The sequence below is a fragment of the Lycorma delicatula genome, chromosome 5, assembly GCF_047948215.1.
Source record: "Lycorma delicatula isolate Av1 chromosome 5, ASM4794821v1, whole genome shotgun sequence".
NCBI lineage: Eukaryota > Metazoa > Arthropoda > Insecta > Hemiptera > Fulgoridae > Lycorma > Lycorma delicatula.
In genome coordinates, this window is record NC_134459.1 from 35,719,853 (window position 1) to 35,737,114 (window position 17,262).

At 31.4% G+C, this 17,262-nt stretch overlaps 1 pseudogene; it reads left to right on the forward strand.

The window, feature by feature from the left end:
• The window catches only part of LOC142324811 (tubulin alpha-3 chain-like), a 188,568-nt pseudogene that overhangs the window by 104,026 nt on the left and 67,280 nt on the right, over positions 1–17,262 (forward strand).

Consider the following 17,262-nt stretch of genomic DNA (forward strand, 5'->3'; position numbering starts at 1 on the left):
TTTGTATGAAAAATATCCTAAAACCTTTTATCGAATCGTTAATATTGTTATTAAAAGATTACGGATTCTGCAACTAATATTATTATAACAAGAACATATTTACACGATTATATCGCATGTTGCCTGGCTGAGAATAACTCGATTACTATCGAGAGGTCGTGCTAATAATTATTCATATTAAGTAGACGACCTTTGTTAGTTTCCACTCGTATTGGACTTTAAACGGCAAAAAAAAAACTATTGATACTTATTTTTGATAATAACTGCATTTAAATTAAACATTGGCCTTAAAACATCATCAGACATCAAAGGTGTTCAAGCGTTCAAGCTGATAAAATTTAATCTCAAGATAATAAAACCTAAAGAATTATTCACTTAATGATAAAACGATGTCATTTTTTTTAAATTTACTAAATTATCCACGATTATTTTTTTACATATGCACATATATCTAACCTGTAATTTTAATTAAAACGAAGCGAAAAATATAAATTTTACTATGATGTATTAATTAAAAGAGTTAGGTTAAAACTGACGAGAAAAACTGTTTTATGAAAGTAAATTACTTTATAAGTGTTTTTAAAAACGTTTTTAAGAACTTTTCACTGCTACCCATTATGAACTTGTACTTTCGATAATATATATAAAGCAAATTTTTATGGTAACTGAGTTGTGTGAGGGAAGTCCCCAGAATTCACAATAATATATATAAGTTTTTTTTTCAATGATTTTAATTATTTTTGTTAATAATTTCGTTAAAATTTTTAATAAATTATGTATATATTTTGCTTTTGTAATTACATTATATGGTATGATATTTTTCTGAAACTATATGAATTTATTTTGGATGCATAATCCAGACTGGTAGTAAACCCATCAGAGAGGGGAAAAATCCGAATTCTTAAAACTTTTATTACTTTTTTTAACTGACGACTATTTAGTTTTAATTTATATTATATTAATTTTCTTTTAATTTGTGAGTGGTCTCTTTACAATCCCCTTATATTTCTATTTATTTTATGCCATAATTGCAGAACTTTACTTGTTTCATTATGTTTATATCGAATCTCTTTTTATGAAAATTTCCATTGTTGTATATACACATCTCCATTAAATGATAATAGTTTGTTCGAACGAAAAATTATCCTATCACCTGTACCATATGCTGTTCCCTACATTTATCGTCTTTCTTTTTAGGAAACAACTGTTTTTTTTTTGTAATTTTAAGCCCTGTAGGCCGGTTTTAGATAGATCCTTCGACGTATTAACTAGATAGGTAATTGATATCCTTTGCTACAAGATTAAATAAAATCCTTTATTAGATTAAATAAAATTCTGTTTATCATTCGGCTTTTTTTTTAATCGGTATAGCCATCGATTTTCTCTCGTTAACTTATTTGAATCATTTAACTCTTTCATGAAAATTGGTACAGCTATTCTGGAGTTACAGCGAGAAAAATTCAAATCGTCTAATCACATTATACTTCTCTTAGCATTGTAGAACAAACAAAACTAAATAAAAATACATAAAACGCAAAAAAAAACATGGAAATATATATCTTCTTAGATATCCTGGTTAAATATTACAGAAATAGAATAATTTATGTTGATGCCATTCTTTTTAAATTTATATTAGACGATTGAAAATAAAAACTATATCAAACCAGCAAGAAATATATATATATATTTTATATGTTTTCAAAGCAAACTAACATTTAAAACGGTTTTAAATACATTTATTACATTTTCCTGTAGCACTGAATTTCTATTTTAATTTTAGCAAATACAATTTTTGATTAAAACTACATTTTAAAACTATTAATTATTCTACAAAATAATGAAACAATCTTTTAATATAAAATGAATGTTTACACAACCGTCTAGTTAAATATCAAAATTCAGCATTTTAAATTAAAATCTGTAAATAAAATAAAATTATGGTTAACTCTGTACTCGATTTTACATTCTATAAATATTATATTATATTTTTTTATAAAAGTAGTTGTTATCCGATGTAATTATTTCATGTCTAAGGCTGATGAGATTTTATGTAGTAATAATTTTAATTCATAATGATTATTTTTCTTGGTAAGGGATAATAATTTCTGTAGTGCCTACTTATTTATTATGTACATCTATGACCAAGAAAAAAACGAGTAAACTTAAAGCAAATCAGTTCTTTTTTTAGGGTCTAGGTAAAATTTAAATTTTAATAGGTATATTATCTGAAAATAATTTCAAAATTACATCCAGATACTAGTGACATGTATACTCGTATTTCTGATAAATAAACATCTTAAAAATCTCATTCTATTGTTATTATACTCACTGGTGTTCTTACAAGTTTAAAAGACCGATGATTAGCATTTTCATCATCATCTTCATCAAATTATCACAATTACTTTTATATGGAGTGACTTACAATTATTTAACTGCTAACCACAATTTTGTTATTAGTATTGATTTTTAATTTTAAATACAAGCCTATTGTAAACCGGAACAAATTACCTAAACTACGGAATACGAATGAATAATTGTGATCTTTTATAGATATTAAATTAAAATATATATATATATATATATATATATATATATATGCGAGTGTAATGATATTACTAAAAAATTAAATAAATATATATATATATATATATATATATATATATATATACGTATAAATACACACACACATACACACACACACACACACACACACACACACACACACACACACACACACACACACACACACACACACACACACTACGCTTTATGTCCGCCAGCAACAAATTAACTTCTTTTAACACAAAACGCGACTAACTCAGGATACTAAATGATGGCGGTAACACCAACGTGCTCTTAACTCATACCTCAGTAATGGTTTTTCTTATTTTTCAAACATCTCAACAGGATATATTTTTGCGTATTTAAATTTTTCTAATCACTTAATCATACTGATAAAAAATAAGTAAAACCTGAATTTTATTAAAAAAAAATTATATAATTATTTTAAAATTAGGAAAATCTATCACAATTAGACATACAGCTGTAAAAAAAAAACGATAAATCGTAAAAAGTAGTAAGCTGGACTGTGCTGCTCTCTCTTAGAAATATGAACTTAATTACTGTTAGACACATTGTAACGAAATATGGTATTTTAAAAAACGGTGACTTCAAATACATTATTTTTAACACAATGATTATCTTACCACCGTGATTTTTTAAGAGTGAACTAATAAAAAAAATTCAATATATATTTTTACATTGGTTGTATTAGCGATTTAAAGTCTTCATCATGCTGAGAAACTTACGGAGGTTTTATTTAACAGTTGGATACCGATTTTTAAATATTTTATAATTTAAATCGGACTGGGGATTTTTAAAAAATCTGTCAGTAGTTTATTGAATACAGTTAAAATGTAATTAATTACTTTTTTAAAATTTGACGAGGTTTTCGATCTGGATGATATTAAAATCGATTCGTATATTAAACAATTACGCGACTTATGTGAGAGGTATTTAATAGTATCGGATGAATACTATGTCTTTACTGTAGTATTTCTTTAATTAGAATAAACATTACAGGATTACTCCACAATTGATAGAGAAAAAATATTTAATTATATAGTAAAACACTAAACTTTCAAATCTGTTTTTTACGACGGAGGAGGGTAAACCTATACCAGCTACTGTCTACCAGCACAGACGATAGTGACAGGTTCTCACCGAGTAAAACCCCTCCTCCTCGGCAGTAAGTGAAGACTGGATCCGCCAAGAAGCATAACACAGTCTCTGGTGGCACTTGCAGGATCGACTGTCAGATGGAGACAGCTCAGTCACCATCTTCTCTGTCCACATCGCGGCTTCGAATATATGTCTCCGAAAGGTCCATCCAGCCATACCCCGAGGTACGTAACCGACAGGTCTATAGACGGTGGGTCATCAATTGGAAGTCCCTTCTTCCTGATTAGCACCAACCTAGATTCCTTCCAGACCTACGGTATCTGTTCATTGATCAGGATGTAGTTGATCTAGCATCCATATGGTACCGCATCAACCACAGTCCTTATCACTTTAACCGGAAGACAATCAGATCCAGGACTCTTGCCAGACTTCATTCTCCAGGCAGTAATCAGCTCCTCCAAAATGAACCGAGGAATGTCATCGGTGACGATCTCTTCCCTTCTAACGGCACCACCAGGAGCGCTGTCACACAACTACGCAGCTAATCATCCGTAAGGACCAGCAGTCTCCTAAGCACAATTTGGTATCCTCGGCCCCAGATTTCACCTTTGATATTTTTGCAAGGTTACCGCCAACAGTCCAGTTTGAATTTGATAATAGCCAGGTTATAAACTCTCCAGGCCTCGGCAAAAGAAATTCTCGCCTGTTCCTTCCTATCCAAGTCAATTTCACGGTTCAACCTCTGTAACTGCCGCCATGCTGACCAACAAACCTCCTCAATTCGGCCAGTTCAGCTGACACCAGTAGACCTGCTTGACCCCGGTTGATCTTCTAACAAAACCCACGGTCTCACGGATCTCTGTGACCGCCTTCATCAGGCCGTCCGGCCTCATTTCGCCCGTTTTATGCAGCCTAGCCACGATTAAATACTTAAATCTAACGCAACCTTCAGTAGATACTACTACCCTGTCGTCATCATACTTCTTCGAGGTCACGGCATCAACCTCGAACAGGATGATGTGGTGATCTGAGACCTCCCAAAAATCGATCCTGTCCGCATGGTCATAGAACTAATGAGAATCAAGTCAATCCACGAACGATCGAACGACCATTCGTTCCCTTAAACGTAGGAAGACGGCTGTCATTTAAACAAACCAACCCCGCTGAGCTCATCAGATCAATAAATACGAAACTCCAAGGGTTGTCCACCAAACCACACCTTGTTCTAAATTAAGCATTGAAATCTCCTGTGACCATGACCATGCGGCCCCAGCACCTCCTGATCTCGTCAAACACACCAAAGTCAGCAGCACAGACATTGGGCGAGCAGTAGCAGCTGAACAATACCAGCTGCCACATGTGGACCCAAACAAAACCATCGTCCCCTTTGCTATGCAACAACATGCGCGGTAATAACAAATATAAACATTACGCAGCATGCCCACCCTGATTATACGGACGACGGAATCATTCTACGCGTCGCTCAACCAAGATCCGACCTCCAGTACGGAGACGTTGGGTTTGAACACCAAGACTAACAGAACTTTTCTGGCGGCCATCTCCCATCAAGTGTCCATATATGCGCAACTCCCATTGTAGTTGACTTGTAGGAACCTCATTTCCTACCTTTACAGACATTACTACCGTTCCTATGTCCTTCCAAACCGCACAAAGCAGTCATCAGTTGACACTGCTTTGTCACAGCCCAAAGCGGGCCACATCAGGACACTGCTGCCTTTTATGGTCCCCTTTCCCACACTTAAAACACAAAGAGGAGCGATAAGGACCCTCTGATTCTTGGCCACGGCATGGCCAGGCTCCCAACATTTGACGCAGTGCTCCTTCTCCTGTATCTGCTCAACACGATAGTGGACCCAACCACTGTATTTTATTTTCAAATACATTCTGGATTTTTTACGGTCATTCGTAGAAAACGTTAAACGCAAATAAATGGGATTCTCCGGGTGGGGGGGGCCTCCGGGTCACCACCACTGATGAAGTGTTTGGGACTTCTCGATCCAACTTTAATGCTATTAATGCTATCGGGGCGGGTACTGGAGAGTGTTGTTTCATAGGAGGAGTTTTGATGGGAACCTCACACACCCAATGCTGCCAGTAAGCAGTTGGTCCAGTAGGGCTGCTGGGCGTCTGGGCGCAGATTTTTCCTCCTCCTGAGAAAAAAATAAATGGGATCAGTTTTCTACGATATTAACAATAATAAAGACGTTTACTGAAGATTTAAGACCCAGTATATTTAAGTGTAATAGGCTTTTTGTAGCGCTTAATACAAAATCTGTTCGTATTCATTTTTTAAATAAAAATTTGAGCTTAATCAATGCACAGCTCTGATCATACATGATTTATAAGATATCAGAAACTCGGGAGAACGAGTGGTCGACATATGTCAACCCTAAGCTTTACTACATTAATAAAACACATTGCTTGAAGACAATTCTGGGGTGATTTACCCCAGAAATAAATTAAAAATGAATAAATGAATAAATTAAATCATGAATAAATTAAAAATTTATTCATGATTCAGATAAAGTAGAACTTAGATTAAAAAAAAAAAATATCAGGCTTGGAATTTTTAGTATTATAAGTGTTGAAGAAGTTAGTAGATAAGTAGGCTAACATATTTTCATCATTTGACCCAGACTTCCTTTCAGGAATGGTTCCTGATTAAAAAAATAAACACTTCATATTACGTAAAACTGTTTTATTGAACGCAAGCATTTCGTAATTAATATTAACGTCTTAGGTAAGATGATTATGAAAGTAATCTGTTTCTTTGAAAAATCAACCAATAGTTAAATAAAACTAAACTGAAAAAGTTTGTATTTCCGTTGACCTTTTACACAGATATACAATTTTATTCCGATCGTTATGAAATTTTGCATACTAACAGTTTCAAACAAGCGCAAAATTTTTATCTACATTTCATTTAAAAAAACTACTCCCACTCTTCTTTTCTACCCTTTAACCAAAGTTTTAACACGCATTTTTACAGTTTCTCCTGAATATCTGAAACTGTAAGAAAATTAACCAAAGTGGTGGTAATTTTCTGAAAGCCTACAACATTTACTACAAAATGCAATTATCCAGGCTCTGACAGCGTTCTTTCTTCCGAAGATATTAACAATCAAAGTTGATAATTGGTGCACAACTGTTTTGTTCATCATTTCATCTGTTATCTTCTTCTCACCCGTTTTCCACCTCTTTGTCGGTCTCACTCGCTTAGTGTCAAGCTACAAAAAACCCGCACGCTGTATTTTAAGTAGCATCTACAGCTGCTGAAACTGAAGATCAAACGTGTGTCGAAGGACTCAAACCGCACGCGTACGAAGCTGCGGATAGTCGCTAATATAAATATGTATGTATATATAAATCTTATGTTCACTAACGAAATAATAACGAAAAGGCAAAATAAGCACTGAATTACGAAAAATCCGGACAGTTAGGATCACGTAGTTAAAATAAAGTTAGTAACGTTTTAAAATCACGAAAAAAACAAATACGTTGTGTTTTATCTATACTGAAATTAAACATGTAAACTGTATAAAACAATTTTAATGTACTTTTCCTTAATTAGAGGATCTATTTTTATGTGGAAAGTTCTCTGTGCAATGTAGAAACCCTACATCAGAAGGTAACAAACAAAACGATAAAAATTTGGGTTTATAGTGAATTTTTTAATAAATTTAATTGTTTTTTCTCAATTAAAAATTTTTAAGCTATTTTTAACGTAGCTTCCTTTAATCATCAGAACACCTTTTGATAATGATATCGTAAAGTATATCTCGTGGACTTCATTTTAAAATGGTTATCAAACGTTTTTAAAATCACTTTCTTAATAAATTTCATTGTTTTATATAATTAATTATTTTTATTTTTTTATTTTTTATTATTGTTTTTTTAAATTATAATATAAAAATATTAATTCTTTACTAAACAACTGGACTGTTTGTATATATTTTTGTAAATTAAAATTTATTGTAGTTTAATCAAACTCTTCGTTTATTTTCTATTTATGTTGATGTGGTTATATCATTTTTTGTTAAAAATTTAAATTTTTGACCAATTTAGGATGAAAATTATCTTTTTTTTAGTTTATTTTTAAATCCGTCATTTCTGACAATCGAAACAGCAGTTCTTACAACTTTTATTTATAGTAATATTCCTTTACGTTATGGAATTTATTTTTTCAGTATTAATTTTCTAAGATCATAAAAATGCGCGTTTTTTTGGTAGAATTGGCAGTAATTATTTGGTAAAATAATCCAAGTAAAAGTTTATACATTAAAAAAATGATGTAATGTAATTTTCTTTAGTACAAGATTTAAAAAATTTAATGAAAAATTATTAAAAACAACATAATATTTAAATATTCGGAATTGAAATATTTAATTGATTAGTACAATGAAATATTTTAATAGATTACATAATGCACATTTTATAAACAAAATATAATTTATGGTAGTATAAATTAATAACTGTCACAAATAAATAATAATATTATTGTTAAACGATCTCATTAATAAATGTAAACATTTATTAATACAAAATTTATTAATACTGTTTACAATACAGATTGTAACACAGATGTATATTTGGTAAGGAATAGATTAAAGTAATGGAATTTGAGTTTCAGTTTAAGTTCAACATTTTTTAGTTTTAAATACATTATTTAAAAAGTAACAATAATAAAACTCATCGCTGCAATGTTGCATTTATACAAAACAAAAGCTTATATTGGTTTATTGACCTTTCCATTATTGATTTCTAAATTAACTGATAACTTATGACATAAACTAGTAAACTTGACCTCTTTTTAAAACTACGACGACTGTTCAGACATTAGAAAAAGATAATAACAATAACAATAACAATAATAACATGTTAAGTTTTACCTTTTATTCATTTTGGGTGAACAATGTTTTTTTTTTTTTATTCCTGACGTATTGAAAAATTTCGATGAAGCCCCCATTTAAAGGAACTGAAAAATATCTTCTCTCTCTAAATTAGTTAGTAACGATAATTCCAACATTTATATACAGATTATAAACCTGTTTTCTGCATAAATTTAAGAAAATTTTGTAATTAAAGCATATTGAGATCGGACTTACTTCTGATAAACCTTGCATTTCTGTGGCCAACTTTTACCATATAATGAATGGTAGTGTTTAGGAGATAAAAATAAAAGCCGCGACATGATTTCAAAATACAGTTGTAAAATTTGAATCTACATTATCTTAACCAAATAATGTAGTGAACAAAACTTTTTGTTTTTTTAAATCTCCTAGTATAAATTGAATTTAATTGTATATTACAGATAAAAATTTTTAATGTACGAATTCATGACCCCGTTGATTAAATTAGATTTTTACTAAGTAAAAAAAAAAAAACTGGGTCCCAATTGACCAAATGAGGGTTTAATTATCAATATTATACTGGATTTTGAGTATAGCTGTTAACATTTTTAATAACATTTTTTTAAGTTAAGTTATTAAAAATGGCAATCTGAAAAAATATAAAGTAAAGAAACTTTTAAAAATTGCTCCCTTGTCGATGGGATGAAATCAAGCAGAAGCTGGGATATAAATACAACCAAATATTTGTGTCAAATTTCAACTTTTTTAGTTAACGGGTTTTCAAGATATTTGACAAAAACGTTTTAAAATTATTGTTGAATATTTCTAAAATTACTTCCCTACCCTAAATCCGATCAACGTATGTACATACAACTTCCGGAAGTATTATGGTGTTTTTTGGATTCAGGGGGTTATGAAACGTCTATAATTGCAAAAATTGCGACATCGACATTTTACTTTCCCTTTTTAGTGGTAATAGCTACGTATATAGCAGCAATAAATAAATTATATATACGAGGTGCGACAATAAAGTAATGAGACTGATTTTTCTTTGCAAGATGTGGCAACCCTGCAGATTGCGTAGGCACACCATCTTTGACCTTGGTCTATAAGCTACTTCTAGTCCAAGCGGCACATTGATGCAACTGCTCAGTCGTGAGTTATGCTGTAATAAGTGAACACGTGTTTGTGTCTCTCATCACAGAAATGAAACCGCAAAATATTGCGCAACGGTATGCCACTTCTTTTTGCGTTAAATCGGGTGAAAACGCGACGATAACTTACGGTAAGCTTCAGAAGGCTTTTGGAGAAGAGGTTATGTCAAGAGCTCAAGTTTTTCGGTGGCATAAAATTTTTAGTGAAGGCAGAACGAATGTTGAAGATGAAGACCGCAGTGGACGACCATCAACCTCACGGACAGATGTCAACTTGACCAGGGTGCGTGAAATCGTACGATCTGATCGAAGATTATCCATGAAAATGATTGTAGAAGAACTCAACATCGATCGAGAAACGGTTCGTCTAATATTAACTGAAGATCTTGGAACGAGAAAGATTTGTGCAAAAATGGTCCCCAAAAATCTCACACAACAACAGCGAGAAACACGGAAAAATGTGGCAGCCGATCTGTTAGAGCAAACGGAAATCAATCCAGATTTGTTGAGGGAAATCAATCCAGATTTGTTGAGCCGTGTTATCACTGGCGATGAAGGTTGGTTTTTTCAATACGATTCGGAGACAAAACGCCAAAGTTCGCAATGGTGCTCAAAGGGATCACCCAGACCAAAAAAAGCTCGCATGTCAAAGTCAATAGTGAAATGCATGCTTGTGTGCTTCTTCTATTCCAAGGGAATTGTTCATAAAGAGTGGGTGCTTCCTGGACAATTTCTACAAAGAAATTTTAGAAACACTTCGTAAACGAGTTGTTCGTGTAAACATTGCTGATAATTGGATTCTGCATCACAATAATGCGCCATCCCATACTGCTCTGTCAGTACAGCAATTTTTAACCTCAAAACAAATTTCAGTACTACCACAGCCACCAGATATCGCTCCGTGCGACGTTTTTCTATTTCCAAGAGTCAAAATGGCGGTCAAGGGACATCATTTTCAAACAACACAAGATGTCCAAAAAGCTGTGACGAGAGTCTTGGAGGATATTACAGAAGATGAGTTCCATAAATGTTACCATCAGTGGCAGAAGCGCTGGAATAAGTGGGTGCAATCAGAGGGGAACTACTTTGAAGGAGACAACACTAAACATGACTAAAACGGTAAGCAACATTTTTTTTCACATCAGTCTCATCACTTTATTGTTGCACATCGTATATATAAAAAGCAGTCGTTGACTTAAAGTAACGAAGAACTGTCTATCACCTCTTATAATAGCTAATCAATGACGATTTAGAACCATATTTCAAATTTACCTAAATACATATATATTGTAGTTATTTAAAATGTGTCTAAATTATTATCTTATACGTTTACTTCGGTCCTTAAGGTAACGGTAGAGTTTCAAAAATGGTTACCAAAATTTAACATGAGCACTTTTAAAATTTTTATTAAGCATATATTTATAATTTTCAAAAATGTATCCGAAGAAAATAATTAATACCAAATGTATTAAAACTATAAAACAACAAATATTCTAGTATGTATAAAAATATATAAACTCAATGAGTTGTTTTTGTTGTATAAATAAAGAAATAAAAGATGCACAAGAAAAGAAAAAAAGAAAAGTTAATGTTAATATTAATAAACAATGAATTACATTACTAAACAAAAATTTAACTCAGATTAAAAAAAGTAAATGTAAATGTACATTTTATTATTTTCTAACAATCCGTTGATTTCAATTCTCGGTTTTTCATCCAAAAAGTGCCGGTTTCGCATTCTTGATCAGGCATGGCATTTTTCATTAACTTACATTCCACAAGCTTTAAGCGCGACTCTCCACCATTGGAAGAAGATACAATATTGAAAGAAGTTAAACTACCGTTTTTTATTTAAACCAGAAAAATATTACATATTTTTTACGCAGACAAACGTGATCGAAATTAGTCTATGAATACTGAGATTTATACCGGAATTATCACAATTCATTTTCTAATATATTCTAAAAACTTACTATTCTCATTTGTTCGTGGAAAATAACTAAAGTTCTCATGAAGTACGAAGAAATTTTAAAACAAATCATTATACAATTTCATTTCTGTTAGTTTTAAAAAGATTATGTTGATTAATAACTGCAGTAAATTCTTAATTATTTTACAGGTGGTGTCAGGAGTAACAGCTTCATTAAGGTTTGAAGGTCCAGTAAACATAGATCTGTTGGAAACACAAACAAATTTAGTTCCATTTCCTAGGATACACTTCCCACTTGTCACTTATGCACCGATTGCTGCCGCAAACAAATCTTATCACGAACAGTTATCAGTGCTACAAATAAGTAATAGCTGTTTTGAACCCGCTAACCAGATGGTGAAAATTGATCCGAGAGACGGTAAATACATAGCTGTCACGATGTTATGGCGAGGTGATGTTGTACCCACAGATGTTAATAATGCTATCACCAGCCTCAAATCTAAAAAAGCTATATTGTTTGTTGATTGGTGCCCGACAGGATTTAAGGTATCAATTTTAGTTAATTTTATCAGTTACTCAAAAATTTTGAAATAAAATAGAGTGTAATTTAATGAATTTATTTTGAGATTAAGGTCACACTTTTAGTTTTAATATCGGATATATTTTTTTAAATATTTAATTTAAATTTTATTTGAATTTAAAAATGTATTCCTCTTTGATAAAAATGCATCTTTTGCATTTTATTTTTTTAAGTAAAGAACGAGTTTTAAAAATTCAATAAAAAATGTAAAAAAGTAAAAAATAATTCATACAACCCATTTCTCATACTTTCTAATAAGCCAAGTGGCTTTCAAAATGGCTTAAAAAAATGTTACAATATTTATAATTTTATATGGGGGAATCAATACATTTTTTAATATAAAAAAGAAAGGGATGTTAACGATTTTTTTTTAAATTTTAGATCCAAATATTAGAAAAAAATCTTATTGATAAATATAGGGATTTGAATTTTTTCTTTATCACGAAGCTAAATATATGCGACACGAGCTTTTAACCACTTTCCCAGTCTTTAATCTGGAATTTGATTTGAACGATCAAACCTTAAGAATATTAATTAAATAATAATTATATATTATAAATTATAGACAACCCATTTCATTAAGAAATGGGTTGGTCTCAAATGATTATAATTTCAGTTCTATCATTTATTCGATATTATATTACACATCATTATAGAGATACGGGAAAATATGATGTTTTTATGGAAATTCTCAGTATTAAATATTAATTCAATACCGTTAATTAACCAAAACCTTCGTTAATTAACTAAACGATTTTAATTTAAGAATATAATAAAAAACGGTTCGCTTAAAGCGTTAAGAAACAGACTGGGTAATCCTATTAGAGTCTAAACCAATATAATATTCGATGCATTTCATATATATATATATATATATATCAATGCCTACAGTCTGTAAATAAAATGTTTAGATCACATTATACGTATAGGTTCATACTGAATTACTTTTTGTACACTCGTAATGCATGACTTTAATAGATGAAATTGAATACGAAAAATTGTTGTAGTCGACAGATTTTCGTAATACTAATTCTCCTTTGAATTTCGAAAGCTTTTAAGTATTTCCATCAATTTTTTGTTAAGTTATGAAATAAATGATACTGTTTATTAATTTAAAAAAAAAATGTTTTGTATTTTGATTGTAAACTATTTATCAATCTATATTGTATATACAGCGATTGGGATAATAATGTGCAAGTCACTACTTAATTACTAATTACTGTATATCTACTTACCTATATGCTTATAAGTGTTTCATAAAACTGGGATATGATAAAAGACAGCGTGTATCGATAAAAAATTTTAAATTTTGTTTTTAAATTAATAAATTCTTTATTAATATAATGACGTTGAACTGATAAATGTTTATTCATAATTATTTATAATACTGCTTCGTGAATAAAACTTCTGTTAATTTGGTGTTAAGTAGACTGAGCGTTTGTGTTCAGTTGATATAAATTTCATGTTTGCTATAAGAAAATCTGACTTTATTTCCTAAATGGTTGTGGAATAATAAAAAAAAGTTGATTTCTTGTACGTGTAACAATTTAATACGAGTCTTTTGAGAAGATATAGCAGGTGAATGAATTTAACCTGCATTTCGGGATACTGAGTATCTAGTATGCTACAGTATGTTCATCTTATCTCAGCAAAAAAAAAACTTCATTTCTGACTTTCAAATAAGCCAAGAAAAGCATGGAAGAATGGTTAGAGTTCTTGGGAATGCTTATAAGGTTTACACGAGTAACTGATGTCTAATACAAGTCACCTGTAACCATTACGGTAACAACACCTAATATAAATATCAAACACAGAATCGTATTCACGCGTACATTAAGATAAAATATCCAGCCTATTGTATGACCTATTAAATGGTGAGGAGAATTTTCATTTATATTTAATCAGAACTTGCTTCTTTTTAAATTTCTAATTTGTACATGAACGCCTAATAAATCTCAAAATAAAAATGTCATGACTTATTAATTTCTTATGAATAAGTTTAAATTTAGTTCGACATACGGCCTATTCTTTTATTTTTAAGATAATAAAAAATACATTTTACTTCTTACTAAGCTAAAATTCTACAAAAAAATCTTTTCCTAGTATGGTTTATGACCCATAATGAATTCATTAAGATATATCGATTAAAATCTAATAGCTCAAAGATAAGAGATACAATTATATTTTAAAAGAATTTTTCGAAAAAATACTTAATGAAATTAAAAAGAGTTTAATATATTAGTTAATTTTACTGTTTTATTTTGGTAAATGAGAAAATGTACGATTGAAACATCATTCTTATTACTCACAATTCCAACGACGGTTACCTTTCTGTAGTCATGGATTGAACTCCTTGTACCGTACATGCTGGCTTCGTCAGAGAATTGGAGGCTGGTTGATTTGTTTTGAGACGGACGTATTGAGTACTAAAGGAATGGTGGCTAGGAGAAGGGCATACTAGTTCAGGGACGGGTGGATAGCCCCAATTGCGAGGGACGATATGCTTAGATGTACCGGTTCCAATGAACGGCTGGGGACTCCGTGGGAGAATAGGTGAGGATAAAATACAGATTGGGTCCCAGCCACCGGGTGAGGTTCTGGGGACGACGTAGTCGGGCCTGGTTCCCCTCCCCTCACCTCTAGTCAGAAACAGGCTTACGAAAAGACCGAGTCCCAATCTCTGTGGATGGGGGGGGAGTGAGGAACGACGTAGTCGGGCCCGGTTATCCCTCCCCGGGGATTAGAGCAGGCATGTAAAAAATCCAACCGGGGGGGGGGGCCGAACTTTCTTTCTTTTTCCTGTTTAGCCTCCGGTAACTACCGTTTAGATAATTCTTCAGAGGATGAATGAGGATGATATGTATGAGTGTAAATGAAGTGTAGTCTTGTACATTCTCAGTTCGACCATTCCTGAGATGTGTGGTTAATTGAAACCCAACCACCAAAGAACACCGGTATCCACGATCTAGTATTCAAATCCGTGTAAAAATAACTGGCTTTACTAGCACTTGAACGCTGTAACTCTCGACTCCCAAATCAGCTGATTTGGGAAGACGCGTTAACCACTAGACCAACCCGGTGGGTTAAGGGGGGCCGAACTGTCATGCCGGACCTACTGCCGGTAGGTGGGGAGGCTCCTTAACAGTTGAAAGGACACTCCTCTGGGCAGAGCTATACTTCATTGTATGTCCGGCCCAGGGGGAAGTAGGGGAGAAAAAGTCATAGATTGAAAGCCGGCCTCCGTGGCGCGAGTGGTAGCGTCTCGGCTTTGCATCCGGAGGTCCCGGGTTCGAATCCCGGTCAGACATAGCATTTTCACACACGCTAAAAATCATTTATTTCATCCTCGGAAGCAATGACTATCGGTGATACCGGAAGTTAAAAAAAAAATTCTTGAATTAAAAAACTTTATTACATACGATGGTTATCATTGACATTGAACATCCAATGTTGATGTTATACAAGTGTCGTATATCAAGAATTACATAAATTGCATTATATTTTGAAAAGACTTAAAACAAAAATATTTCTAAAATTTCTATAGATATGCCAAGCGTCAACTGTCCACCGCTGAAAGATATAGCTTATAAAATCCATATGCTAAAGATTAAAAACTGTGCAAAAATTATTAAAAATAATCAGCAAAATTACTTTAAAATAAGACTGAATTTCAAAATAAAAATGCATTATTAACTAGAGATACTTTATTTTTTATTGAAATACAGAATATAACTTCATTTATCAGCCTTTATTCACGAATAACATCTAAAAGTGTATTTTTTTTTTTTTTTTTAAAGAGGATGTGTGTGATTTTATTACTTCGTTATTGAATATTAACTAAAACATTTTCGACAATAACGACAAATGAAAAAAAAAAAACTAGTATAAAGTTAAGGTTTTCACTGTACCACGGTTGCTTACATAACAATTGTACTAGTAGTCGCCTGAGCAATTTTAGGTCAGAAAAAAAAATCATATATATATATAATTTGTAATGTAGAGAATTTTTTTTTATCTAAAATCAAACGAAAGGTACACTTAGGTAAAATACATTTCGAAAATCATCAATTTTGTAACAATAAAAATAGAATAAATAATACATTTTTATTACTTTTTAAAACTTTTAGTTGAAAATTTAAAAGGGCATTAAGAAAATCTTTTCTTCAAGATGCTGCTAAAATAAATATACATATATATATATATATATATATATATATATATATATACATATACAAACACACACATACACACACACACACACACACACACACATAATATATATATATACATATGTGTGTTTAAATATTTTATTTTTTATTAATTAAACGATTTAATTAATTTTGTATATAATATTCTTTTATGTTAGTTAACATATTAGCGTGTATATCTGATTCCTATTAGGTGATTGACAAAGATTATAATATATATATATATATTAAAGCTGAGAAGTTTTTACTTTCCAATCAAATTTCATAAAAGAAAAAAGTAATAATAATAAAAAAAATTAGAATCCAAATTGGTGAATGATTTTTAAAACTACATTGGCTAAATACTATGCTAGCATATTTTTTGATGTATCACGTAAACCACCTTGCAATTAATCTACTCGATAACAGCGGAGACGTCCGACGGTTGAAACGAGCCCATGTACTCGACTTAGGGTCTGCGTAACAGTTTGGAATCTAACACCGTCAAGTTTAGTGGTGTCGTATCTAATTTCTTGTTACTTCTCTTTCTTTAACTTTTTTATGTTATTAATGTTTGTTTTGTGTACTATATGGTGCTGAAATGAATGATTTGTAATTTATGACTGAGCTTGAAATTTCATATTTGACTTTAAGTTTGCTTGCGACTGTTTATTGTGCATTATTTGTATTATTTATTTTAGGGATTCCTTAAGGACCTTCTTATCACGTGCTTTTGTCAGGAAACTTACTTATGGCTCCGCAGGAGAGCCTGTAATTATAACTGTTATTGAGCAAAAAAAAAACAAAAATATTTATTTATATTTTTTAACCGAAATACGTTTTGTTCTGTACCTTTACT